This window comes from Pteropus medius, unplaced genomic scaffold (genome assembly GCF_902729225.1).
Source record: "Pteropus medius unplaced genomic scaffold, Ma_sr-lr_union100, whole genome shotgun sequence".
Taxonomy (NCBI): Eukaryota; Metazoa; Chordata; class Mammalia; order Chiroptera; family Pteropodidae; genus Pteropus; species Pteropus medius.
The window spans coordinates 14810661-14824700 of record NW_024349800.1 but is presented as its reverse complement, the minus strand read 5'-3'; the positions used below and the strand labels follow the sequence as shown (position 1 = coordinate 14824700).

At 37.4% G+C, this 14040-nt stretch overlaps 1 pseudogene; it reads left to right on the top strand.

Annotated features, from left to right (window-relative positions):
* The first annotated feature begins 1024 nt into the window (after positions 1-1024).
* On the top strand, positions 1025-1425 carry LOC120621507 (protein BEX2-like; annotated as a pseudogene).
* Positions 1426-14040: the final 12615 nt, after the last annotated feature.

The following is a 14040-nucleotide window of genomic DNA, read 5'->3' as shown; positions in this document are numbered from 1 at the left end:
CAACGAAGCAATAAAGAATAATAAAATTTATAAAGATTGGGAAGAATGAACAGTATTGTCATTATTGGCAGGTGACATGATTACATATAAAATGGAAAAGAATACATAAATTCAAAGAATATACAAATTACTAGAACTGTGAAGTAAATTTAGCAAGATTGCTGGGTATAACATGAATATACAAAAATCAATTTTATTTCTATAAACTAGCACCAACTAATTAGAAGTTACAATTAAAATAGCAAAAAATTTTTGCACCTAGGAATAAATCTACTAAAAATACCAACGCTGAAGCATTTAGGAATAATTTTTAAAAAGAGATTCAAGACCTCTATACTGCCAGCTATATTGCTAAAAGGAATTAAAGATGACCTGATTAAAAGGAAGAATTCACCCTGTTTCATGAAGGCAATGTCATTACTATATCAGGTCTCCCTAAATTGACCTGTAGGTTCAATAATATCCCATTATTAAAAATCTCACCAGTGTGTGTGTGTATATTATCAATATAATTCTAAAATACATAAGACGTTGAATATCTACAATAGCCAAGGCCAACTTGAAGAAGATAGAGTACTTACACTAGAAGATATGAAGATTTGTTTATTATAAAGCCATAGAAATGAAAACAGTATTAGCTTAGAAGCAGACTCACTCATATATGTTCACCTAATTTATCAGGGAGGAGCCACTGCAATTTGTGGGAAGAAAGCAGCACAGGAGGCTGGTCTTTTCAACAAATGGTGCTGAGTCAATTGGAAACCATATGAAGAAACAATTAACATTGACTCCTACTTCACACCATATATGAAAACTCATGTGAGATGTATTGCAGGTCTAAATGTATAAAACAGTAAAACTTCTAACACAAGATATAGAAGAGAGAATCTGCTCGTGGTGGCCCTGAAGGCCAGGGGTGGCCCCAAGAGTAGGTGGAGGAGGGTAGGCAGGTCTGCGGGTCCAAGTGTCTCCGGGGCGCACGCGTGGAGAGAATCAGAAGGCGGAGGAGAGAGCAAGGATAGGCCCAGTAGCGATGGCACCCAAAGAGGAGAAAGTTAGGAAAAAAAAACTCAACATGGAAAATGCCAACCAGGAAAATGAAAAAAAAAAAAAAAAAAAAAGAGATGAAAAGGAGCAAGATGCTAATAAAGCAGAGTCTTTGGCCCTCCCTTTGGCAGCTGGTGAGTACTGTGTGCCTAGAGGAAATCATAGGTGGTTCCATGTTAGGCAGTACAGTGGGATGTGATTCAGAGGCTTGGAGAGCCACAGGCCAGGATGGAAGAAGAGAATATGGAAAGGATTGTGGAGGAGATGAGGCGACTTATGCAAAAGCGGAGGGAAAAGCAATTGAGTCATCGTCTGTGGACAGTTAGGCCTGACCCCTTTTACCATGACCATCATGATGAGTTTTACCTTACACCTTGAATGCTCATGTTTTCCCTGAAGCTAATAGGGCAACACATCTGCTTCCTAAACTTCCATGTTTGTGATGTACCTTCATTGTAAACCTTTTGGTGTTACTTGTTTCCTATAGGTCTCCGATTACCAGCTTCTAATTGGGTGCTGTGTTTCTGTCAGCAGGGGAGTTTTACCTATTACATGGAAAGATGCTCATTACATATAGTGAAGTAAATAAAGCAATATAAGAAAAAAAAGATATAGAATATCTTCTGAACTTAGGTTAGGAATGATTTCCTTACCTATGTCAAAATATCCTAATCATAAAAGAAAGTATTGATAAATTGGACTTCATTAAATACTTTAATCAAAACACAATAAGAGAGTGACAAGGCAAGCCACATACTAGATGTTAGTAATACCTAACGTTTGATATATGTATTGTTAAATGTCTTTTCCCAGTTATCTAGCTATGTATCTGTCCATTTTATTGTTTTATACAAATCAATAAGAAAAAAAAAACTGAAAGCAAAAGATGGTGACTTTACAAAAAAAGATATTCAGATGAAGCAGTACCAAAAGATGCTCAGGATCATAAATTCAAACAAATACCTACATTGTGAAACTATTGTACACCAAGCAGAATGGCTAAATGCAGTCTATTGGCAACCAAACAAGGGTGGTGGAAGTGTAAATTGTTAGAACCATGTTGTTAAACTGTCTCATTAAAGGTAAGTGTATCCACTCCCTCTAACCCTCAGCACCAGTCCTGAGCATATACGCAACAGGAGTGTTAATATCCACCAAACAACATGTACAGAAATAGTACTGTTATTTCCCATAGCCCCCAAATAAGAACAACTCAAATGTCCATCAACGTTAGAGTGGATACATAAATTCTGATATATTCATATAATGGCATGCCTCACAGCAATAATAAAAACACAATAATCTGATGAATCTCACAGACGTACTAGTGAATAAAAAGAACCAGACACAAAGACTACATATTGCATTATTCAATTTATAGGAAGTTCAGCTCCAGGCAAAACTACTGAATAGTGATGAAAGCTGGTATATTGGTTACCGTTGGGAGATGGGAGAGTATTGGCCAGAAATATTCCATATCTTGATCTAGGTTATGATTATGTGGATGTGTACATATTTGATAAACTTTGCATTTAAAATTTGTGTACTTTTCAATATGAAATATGTTTTTAAAAAAACTTGCTTAGTTAAGAACGAGTAGAAATAAGTTATAATCACCATGTTTCACTCCTAGTGCTTATGGATGTAAATTAAGGTCAATTTTAAAAATAATTAATATTTCCCCACATTCAAAGATCTACGTACAGGAGAGTTTTATTCTTGATATTTTTTCACCAACTAATTTCTGGGGATCCCTGAGGAATGCTTATATGTTCTCCAACCAAGCTTGCTGCTGGGCTGTATATGCCTGCCTATTGTTTGGTCCAGAGGAACACAAGGGCCCTCCAGGTCATCATCTTGGGGGTGTGTTATAACTTGTTTCTTTAAGCTCCCAGCTGAACAAAACTGCCTCCTGTCAGTCCCCTCAAAGCACAGGTAAAGCGTACACCACTGGTCCAGCCCATATAAACCTAATGGTCAGGAGTCCGTGTCCTACAGTGTCGGTAATTCAGTTCTAGATAACTGCCATCAGCATTAGAGTCTACGCCACATTTAGGGAAAACATTTAGGGAAAGTCTGGCAAAAGAAAAAATGATTTGCCCTAATATCTCGGTCCTTAGCATGTGTTCAGTTTTCTCTGAATACAAAGGGTGAGCATTTCCCTTTCACTTGTGTTCTCAAAGGGTTCATCTTGATGACTTCCCCAAAACAGAGGGAACAACTCTAATCCACAAATTATTCTTCAGTTAATAATATATAAATGAAGAGAACAAAAGGGAAGATGGAAAGAAAGAATAATAGAAATAAAGGAAGTCCCTCTCTACTGGGCTCTCACTTCAAATTTTTCTGTGATTCTTATTTTACAGATAAACATTGTGTGGCAATTTTTTTTCTTCAAATTCAAGAAACATTCATAGATTTCAAAATGAGCAAACACCTGTAACCTAGCACTGTAACTATTTTGAACCAACAGAAGCAAAAATCATGAGAAGCAGAGAAATTGGTTTTAAATCCTAGGATATAGAAGACAACATCACAACAGTACACACTGGATATCAATTTTATGTACAGGGGAAGGTTTCATTCAGATGGTGTAAATCATTCCACTTTAGAAAAAGGGAAAAACTATATAAAAGTTCATGCAAAGATTGCGGCCACAGTAGAATGTCACAATTTTTCCATTATCCATATATGGAAGTGACTGACAATGCTAGTTTTGTGATCCCGTGTAGATAAGAGCCACACCTCCTCCCCACCTGGGACACCTCCCTTCTGCTTTATTCCTTCTTTAACATTCTACCACCTCTGGGACAGGTCAGGAGAATTCACTGAGATCCTAAGATAGGGGCAGCCTGTGGCTTATCTCAGAAAACTGCCATTTCCTGCCTGATGTCCTCCTGTGAAAAGCAGCAATTACATGTTTTCTCCAAGGTCTGGCTGAATGGGTCTGGCTGAATGGGATATTTTCATTCACTTGTACAATCCTCACCTTGTCTCTGATTAGGAGTGTCACCTTCAGTTGAGCATCCTTTCCAGAACAAATGAGAGAAGAAAGATAAGGGAGAGAGACCAGAAGGTCTTTGAGGGCAAGGCCAGATTCCTCATGTATTTATAGTTAAAAAAAAAAAATTAAATCCAAGAAAGAAACTCTCCATTGTCTCCGCTGATATATCTGCCCAGAAGCCCCTTGGCCAGAGCTGCTTACTGCCTTTGAACATGGCCTTTGTCTTGGCTAGTCCCTGTATGCCGCTAAAAGATAAACTGAGGCATATTGAAAATTTTGAGAGTATTGAGCAAAAATTGATTCGAATGGAGCAGCGCCAAACTGGAAGTGGTTGGTTAGAACACTACAGACAGACACTCCAGGAGGGGCTTTTACAGAGAAAAGGCTGGAGCAAAGGAAGGAAATTATTGACTGGCTGTAGCTTAAAGCCTAGTTGGCTGTTTATGATTATCCTATGTGTTTTGTTTTTTGCAATCTTGAGGCACTTACGGGCTAGGTTTTGGTTGATTTACATAGGCTGCCAGGACTCAAGAGCCACCGGTCTAATGGCCTTCTTGTTTAAATAACAATGGCCAGAAAAGACAGAGATAATCAGTTTACTCTTCCTGAAGTTGCTTCAGCCCTTCCTCTCAGGCACAGGCAGGCAGGACTTTTCTCACCTTGGTTACTCCTCATATTACAGGCTTCTGCTTCCTCTCAGGACTCTCCATCTGTTTCACTGCCCTGGCTTGTCCCTAGCCACCTGGCCCACCCTAGAGAAGAAAGCCCTCTTACTGTCTTGCTGTTTGTGAAGTGAGCTTAGGATCACAGTATTCAAGGACAGAACCAGGTTTCAAGAAAGACAGCTGGTAAAACGCAGGATCCAGGTATTTTGGTGAGTATTAAAGTCTGCTTTTAAATAACTATCTACCTACCTTCCAACCCATACGGAATTGAATGTGGACACTAGGAAACCTGGAGACTAATTGTTCACAGGGTTACTTGGGAAGGAAGTGAGCAGTTCATCCTGAGAGAAGCTGCTTTGGGGAATCTGGATAAACAATATTGTGATCCCACAATTTTGAGATAAAAACTTGGCCGGGACTGGTGGTTGAAGATTGAGGATTTGGAGTTATAGGACGACTAGAAACAGATAATCTGATGATTATCTGGAGTGCCCTAAAAGAAAAACCCCCTACGTAGGGATGGATTTATTTACTTATTTTAGTATATTACTTATTATTATTTATGCCTACAGCACCTGGTGTTTCTAGGTGGTCTCCTATCCAAGTACTAACCTGGCCCGACCCTGCTTAGCTTCCGAGATCAGACAGAATTGGGCTTGTTCAGAATATCTGGCCTAAAAATACTTTGCTATTCATGGCTGCACTATGAGGAGGGCTGTAGGTATAATAATTATGTCTCTATTTTTAGGAATGCTCAATTAGTAATATTCTGTACCTTAAAATAAACACGTATTTATCATAGCATAATTTTGATTTGTACATCAGATTATGTGACCTGTACATATGGAACAAAAACAAGAACAATATTTCTAAAATCACAATCATAAGAAAGAGAGCCAAGACCTTGAGTGGTTCCAGGTGGCCCAATGGAGGGAGCAGAATTTCAGGTGCTCAGTTGAGATGCTGTTGGTGCAAGCTCACATCTTTTTGTGCACAGTGCACAGCCATGTGGTGTCTCTAGTGGCAGAACACCTCATACAGGGTGGGGGCAGGGCAGGCGCGGGCAGAGCATGGTAAAGAAAAGGCCCTTACCAGATAGAATTTTGATTTCAGTTAAGATGACCAAATTAACCCTGATTCCAGCAAGTGCACAGGTGCTATGGCTTCCAATAAAGTTGCAAGTGACACTGGTGAGATGTGTCACTAAATACAGAGGTTTTTATTTTAAAAAAAAAAGGTTGCCATTTTAAAAGACTATTTCTTATTGGTTAAAATGTGGCCTCTGGAATCCTAATGCCTGAGCTCACATCTCAGCTCCTCGCTCCATGACCCTCTCTCTGTTTCTCATGCGTATGATTGTTGTGATTATTAAACAATCAGCACAGGCTTTTGTCTAATGTTAGTTATTATTTATGTGTAAGACTAAATATGGGGACAAAGTCATTGTCTCCTCCAATTGTTATTAATATTTTGACATCTTATTTTCCTACATATTTATTTTATTTGAAGAGTGTATGCTTCGAGTTTTTGGTATCATCGAAGGTGTTTTAGAGATAGCCAACCTAACTTATTAGCACATATATACAGTTGTATATGTATTTGAATGTGTATGTATGTTCATGTTTGTGTAAATAAGTAACTAGGGTATATATGTGTGTATGCATAGGCATATGTCTGTGTAAACATGTTAAGGAGTCCAGAAGTCGAAAATCAGCCTCACTGGGCTGAAATCAAGTTGTAGGTGGGGCTGTACTCCCTCCAGAGGTTCTAGGGGAGAACCTGATCTCCTCTTCCAGCCTCTGGTGACTACTGCCATTCCTGGACTGTTCACATCACTTCAATCTCTGCTTCTGTACTCACATAGAATTCCTTCTTTACATGTGTGTCACATCTCTCTCTGCCTCTCTCTTATAAAGACAATAATGGCATTTAGGGCCCATCTGGGTAATCTAGGATGATCTCTCCATCACAAAACCCTTAGTAACTTTAGTCATGATGCTTTTCCCAAGAAAGGTAACAAGTGTCAGTGATTAGGTCCTGATATCTTTGGGAGACCACCTTTCAGCCTACTACAGGTATGTGTGTGCATATGTGTCTGGGAACATGTGAGTATATACATGTGCCTGTACATATATGTGTGATAGGTATATATGTGGGAATTTGAGTGTAAGTATGTGTGTGTGTGACAGATGTGCATGCATATGAGTGTATGTGTGCATGTATGTGTATATGCATGCTGTATGTGATTATACATGCTGTGTGTGTAGCAAGGTATGTATATTAATGAGTGTGATTCTATGCATGTTTGTGTGAATGGGTGATGTGATGGGTATGCATGTATATGTGTCTGTGTTTTTTTTAGAGAAAGTAGGCTATCCATCTGACCTTTGCTTAAAATATTTTATTAAAGTTCTGAAAGGTGAACCAGTTGGTAGTCTGTTCTAAGAACCAGTGCTCTCTTAACAGATGGTCAGATAAAAGCAATGTTTCTATCTTCCCAGAAATCATCTTAAGCACAAAATTAGTTTGTGAGAAAAGAGCAACCTTGTTTAAACACTAGGAAACAAACAAGCACATCCCTCTCTGACCTCTGAACATGGCAAGAGGACCCAAGTGGGAGTGGTACCCATGGCACAGGGGTCTAGTACTCCTTTTAATCTCAGACGGCCTAGTAAATGGGTGCTGGCCTGCAAGAGTCAGGGAAGCCCTATGAAAGCCAGACAGGAAACCTAATACAGGGTTTTAAAATTTCTTTTCTTCTGCATCTTAAAACTTGTGCGAAAATTGCATTTGAGTTTTATGTGGACCAAACAGTGTTATAATTTGCATTGCTGGAAAAGATAGAGCCATGGTGAGTTAACTGCACTAATGCAACTTCTTAAATGCCTAATGTGTATTTAGGCATATATGATATATATGATATACATTATATGTCCTACATATATGCAATGAAATACTACTCAGCTATAAGAAAAGATGAAGTACTGCCATTTGTGACAACAATGGTGCATCTTGAGAGTATCATAAGTGAAATAAGTCGGATGGAAAAGGACAAGAACCATATGATTTCACTCATATATAGGATTTAAAACAGAAAGAAGCACAACAAACAAACCAATACAGACAAAAGTCTGGTGGTTATCAGAAGGGAAGGGGGTGGAAGAGGCTAAAGAGGTCAAATACATGGTGATGGAAGGTGACTAGACTTTGGGTGGTGAGCACATAGTGCAATATACAAATGATGTAGAATTTTACACTTGAAACAGTGTTATCAACCAATGTCACTCCAATAAATTTAAATTAAAAAATTCCCATTATAACCACTATTTCTTACTTCATGTTCACAATCCTTTATCTTCAATTATGAAATCCCAAAGCTCTGAAAACCTAAAGTACGTGTGTATAAATAAAATTTATCAAAACTTGCCCTGAACTGTACAGTCTTTATCCCTAGAACACTCATTCTGTTTGTTGAAAACATGTTCACGTGTTTAGTTAAGGAGTGCTGCTTTACACCTAATTATGGGAAATGATACCGCCTTTTTAAAATTTGAAAAATTCTGAATTCCAAAATATGTCTGGCTGGCCTCAAGAGTTTTGGATGAGGAAGTGTGGGCCTGAAGTGTTCTCAAAGTCCTACCCAATGCAAAGAAGATGAGAATAGTATGTACTGCTTAGGAAAGTGGAGACAGTAGGAGCATCATTTCCAAATGACGCCATTCATAAACTAGAAAACCCACAAGACTCAACTGAAAAGCAATTAGACATAAGATGACTGAACCCAAGTAAGCACATATGTCAAAAAGACTAATCTTAGAATTTAAGGTACCCCATCTAGTTCATTAGTTTTAATGGCTGAGATCAAATGGCCTGATCTTGTGTCCTAAATTTGGTTCCCCCCTATACTTGTGGTTCCTGCCTGTACTTGTGGCCAGTATCCCACTTTGCCTTCCAATTTCTCCAAGACTCCCAGGGATGGCCGATCTGACTCTGAACAGCAGCTCTATGATGAGGGAGCCCTGGCCTGCTTGGCCCCTCTTTGGTCCGGCCAGCCTGCTTACATCTCTGTTCTCCTGACCTGCTGGGATCCTGTGTCCCCTGGCTGTTGCCCCCAGTCCTTGTTTGCTGGTTGTCTCTAGAATGATGCCCTTTGCATCTTTATGAATGCCAACTTTGGTCTTTTTTTGAAATTCCATTCAGACAGCTCTGTTGAAACTACCTACAGAGTGATTGTTTAGGACAGCATATAAACAATCTCAAAAATCACAGACACGGAGTGGTGCAGCTGTGCCTATACTCCCAGAGAAACCACTGAGTTTTGGTGACATTTTAAATATGAACAGTGATTAATGATGCATCTGGAATATACACTCTGAATCGTACAAAACCATTAATTGTTTCTGTACCAGGTAAAGCTAAAGCAGTGGGAAGCATTTTGTATGATACATGTTTCTGCTTCACACATGAGCAAGGTCATAGAAGGAATCTGTTCAGAGAGATCCTCCTTCTCTCTTCTGAAATATTTTCTTCTTTCTTCCTTCTCCCATTCCCACCCTCTTTCCACACAATTCAGGTTTCTCCCTTCTGCCTAAGTGGTCTGGATTTGCCAGCCAGCTCCAAACCATCACTCATTAACTACATATGACCTTGGGCAAGTTACATAATCTCTAAATCTTAATTTCTTCCAAATGGGGAGGATAATAATAATTTTTATCTCATAGATTTATTGTAGAAAGTAAAGGGCATTAGACAAGTAAAACACTTAGAATACCCAGAGCAATAAATCCTGAGTTCCTTAATTTTCAGGTACTAATGGTTGCATGTCCTGAGATGGAGCCTGGCAGGACCTTCCTTTAGGGTCCTCATCCTTACAGGTAGAAAGAGCATGGGGTTCACTGTGTAGCTCTGGATCTGGTATCTGGGAAGTTCCTGAATTCAGATACTTCTTCCCTAATGTCTTGGCTCAGTACAGACAGCTGAGGGACCTCATGGAGGAGACCGGGGCTCTGCAACGAGACCGCCTGGTTAACCTCAACTTCTGTTTTCCCATCTGTAATATGAGTATAAGAATAACTACTAACTCTCAGTTATGGTAAAAGTCATACTAAGGTAATCTAGGTAAAGAACTAAGTACAGCAAACATGCCTGACATGTAGTAAGAGTACTATTTAATTGATAGTTATTATTATTGTTGTATTTTTTTTTTATTAGTATTTGATTCTTTGAAAAAGAGCTTGCATAACTGGGGCTCTGAGCCTCTCCCCACTCTAGTTTTGAGTCCCATGGTTATTTAACTTTTAATGACTTTTTTTAAAAAAAATTTCAAGAGCAACACATGTTCATCTCTGGAAGAAATATCAGAAAATTCTGTCCAGTATCTGCTAATCTTCTGCCCCAGGGCAGAGTGAGAATAATCGTAGCTGAGGAGATGGCACAGGGGGGCTGGATAATTTTGCCTACCATTTCAGTTTTTGGTTGGCATTCGGTCTCATAGGAAATGATCACCAGGAATCATTTGTTTCCAAAATAAATATAGCCCAGGATAACTAAGTTTTTAATTTCTCCCTTTAGACAATTATTTTTACATTTTAAAAACAAGGTTCAGTGATATAATATGTAATCCTTGAAAGTGAATATACACTGTCTACCACTGTCTTTATTTGTTTCTAGCGTGATTCCACATAAGCAACAGAGGACACTGCCAATAGTTATCATTTATTAAGCATCAGGCACTTTCCATGTATTACCTCATTTATTCTGAATGGTGCCCTAATGAAGTAGGTACTAGTTTCCCTTTTAGCCATGAAAAAACTAGTCCCAGATTAAATAACTTGCCCAAGATCACATGGCTAGGATTCAAACCGAACTCAATATGACTTTTAAGTTACTGTACCATCCAAATTAGAGTGGATTTAAACAAATTTTAAAAAGAATTAACTTTCAACAATAATCTCTGCTAAGGTATTCATAAATACTTCTAGGACACAAAATAAAAATATAAAAATGCAAACGTTAAACTATAGCCTAAGCGTATTTTCCTAACCTCTCTGTCACATCCCAATATGCACATCAAATACTAATATTTTAAAATCTAATACAGTCAGTCCATGGGGTTCATAAAGTTTTGATCTCTTTTAAATTGTCAGATAGAAGAAGCTTATGATAAACAAACAGACAAGAGCAATCAAAAATTGCATGCGAGAGCTTTGGAAACATCTGAATACAAATTACTTTCTAAACACAGGCTTCTCTTATCATTGATTGTCTAAGATACACAACCTTAGCCCTTCCTAGCACTGCAATAATAATGGAGGAAAGCTCAAAATGATTAAAGCATTTAACACACAAAGTGAGCACTGGGGAGAAAGTCTTGTCTTCATTATATCAAGTGTTATGCAACACAATGAATATAATCTCCCTTAGGTTTTACTAAACGTTCAAGGTCTTTAATTTACATTATTTTATTCTTTGGGATTCACCTTGAATTTACTTAAGAAAAAAAGAGAACACTTCTCTATAGATAAAAAGGTATAGTTAACAAAATACTTTAATGGATCTTAATAAAAGCCAGGTGAGGTGAAGGTGAACATCAATTCACCCTGAAGTCACATTTATTAGTGGCCAAATATTTTGCGGGGTGAGAGCAAGTGCATTCATCATTAGGAGGTATTAAAATTATTGCCTTTATATGCCTTTTCATCTTAAGTTTTGATCATATAATATCTTAGTGGTTTTTGTTTTTTTTTTTTTTGCTTTTTTATGAAAGGAAAATAACCCATAAAGTAGACTATAGTATTTGCCATAAAGCTTTGCATACAAGCATTCAGTGAAGTTGAATGGCTGAAGGAAGATGAACACTTTTCTTGTTTTTAATCACATTATACCTCAGATCTTATAGATATCTACTTATTTAGCATTTACAGTGTCAATATTCTCAAGTGGTACTGGTGGCCAGGATATGCATACTTGTAACATTTTGCTTGCTGAAAATTGTTTTTAAAATGTGTTCTTTTTAGTAAAAATAAAGCATCACTATTTCAGCAAATGTAGCAAAAGAAAATTAAAGTTTTGCAGCTCTGTCATCAGAGAATAAGCAATGTATTCATCGGTGTGTTTAAGTGTGTGTACATCTAAAATAAGAAAAATTGATTCTGCCAAACATAGCCTGCTTCTTTGTTTTTCATTGTATTTTTTTCCTATCAAAGGCCAGAGACTGTATCTCTCTTTGTCACTACTGAGGTTCCAGCACCCAGCATAGTGTCCAGGATATATTAAGAGCTTAAAAAACATTCGCTGAATAAATAAATATGTTAAATTTTTTTCATTTCATATTATTCTATAGCATTTTTTTAATGACTGCATAGCATTTCATTCCATATTGTAATTTATTTAGCCAAATTCCTTTGATGTTACTGATTTTTTACTATTTTAAGTGAGAGTAAACATTATAATAGCAAAATAATTTTTAGAAGTCCACTTTTAATTCTTTGAAATTGTTGTTGCAAAAAGCAAAGATAAAAGAATTTCAGTATCGTTATCAAAAAAATGACCAAACAAAAATCCAACTCCTTTTTCAGGATGAAAGAAATTTCAGTAGAGGTATTTCATTGCATAATGCTGATCAGTAACTTATCTGAAATCTCATTTTAGAAAGTAAATAGAACTGGAACACAATATCTGTCCCAGTGGTGTCAGGTTAGAAAGGACTTAAGACTTCACAATAAACTATAAGTAAACAGGATCATTTTGAAGAACTGCACATTCATTAGTGTCACAGAAGGAATTTGGAAAGAAAATAGCCACCAACCATCAATGATGTGACAGTAACATTTCAGACTTCATTAGCAGAGAAAGAGAAAACATGATCAAGAAATAGAAATGAAGAGATTTTCCAGTTTTTTTGACATGGAAAGGATGTAATTTATCATCTTGACTATGACCCTTTGAATGTGTGAAACAAGAGTGCTCCTTGTATTGTCCAAGCATTTCAAAAAGTCCACAAACTCCTTAAAAGTAAATTCACTTGAGCTGTCAAGTTGGATATAAACTGGCACTAAATTTAATTTTGAGAAGCATGAAGAAAACGAAGCCACAAAAATTTAATAAAAAAGCCTTATGATACTGAATTTAAACAGTGGCTTATGGAACTGAGAAGACCAAACATGATACATGCTCAGAAGCAATAAGAACAAAGTCTGAGACTAGAGATAATGTTCAAACTCCTGAGAGTGATGTCCAATTTTAAGAATGTACCTAAGTGGAAATGGAGAGATGAATTTTCAAAATGCCTGATCAAGCAACTTACTATAAATTATTGATATATGGATATGAATATGGATATGGATATGGATATGAACTTTTTGGTGGTTAATTTTATGCCCAGATAGCCAGTAAAACATTATTTTTGGTTGTATCTGTGAGATTCTCTTTGAATCAGTAGACTAAGTAAAATCATCCTGCCCAATGCTGGTGGGCATCATCCAATCTATTGAGGGTCTGAATAGAACAAAAAGGGCAAATTTGCTCTCTGCTTGAGCTGAGATAGCCACCTCAGGAAGCCCGCTGCCCTCAGACACTAGTGTTCCTGATGCTCGGCTCTTCAGGTGCAGACTAAACTACACCACCAGGATTCCTCTTCTCCAGCTTGCACAGGGCAGACTGTGCAATTTCTCTGCCTTCACAATAGCATGAGCCAGTTCCTATAATTATAATTATCTATCTATCTATCTATCTATCTATCTATCTATCTATCTATCTATCTATCTCCATCCATCTCTCCATCTCTCCATCCATAGCCTACCTACTGGCTCTGTTCTTCTGGAAAACCCTAACTAATAAAAATATTAAAGCTTTTCTTTTATGGTGTTTCTCTCAAGAACAGAGAAGAAGGATAACAGTGTTGGAAAAAGTATCAATTTTCTGCTATTTCCTAAGCTGTCTATATTAAATAGGGCTATAGACCTAATTCTATAGAGTAGACTCTTCATACATGGAGGTAATTAGAATTTCAGAGCAGAATATGGGTTATCTTGAAAGCTGGTGAAATGAACCAGAGTATTGTTCTTCTAGAAAGTTATCTAGATTCTTTTTCTCTCTACTCTCCTCTCCCTTATTCTGACTTTTAGAAAATTATTTTGGAGATTTGGTATAGTTATACTTTTTTTCCTGTCATGTCTGTGAGGAAATTCCAAAAGCTAAGTTTTCCCAAGGGAACTTTGAGAAGGAATTCCATTTCACGCAAACTGAAGGGCAGCTCGAAGGTCTAATAATTCTAGCTTTATTCATTCAACAGATATTACTGAGTTCTAGGTGCTATGTTATACA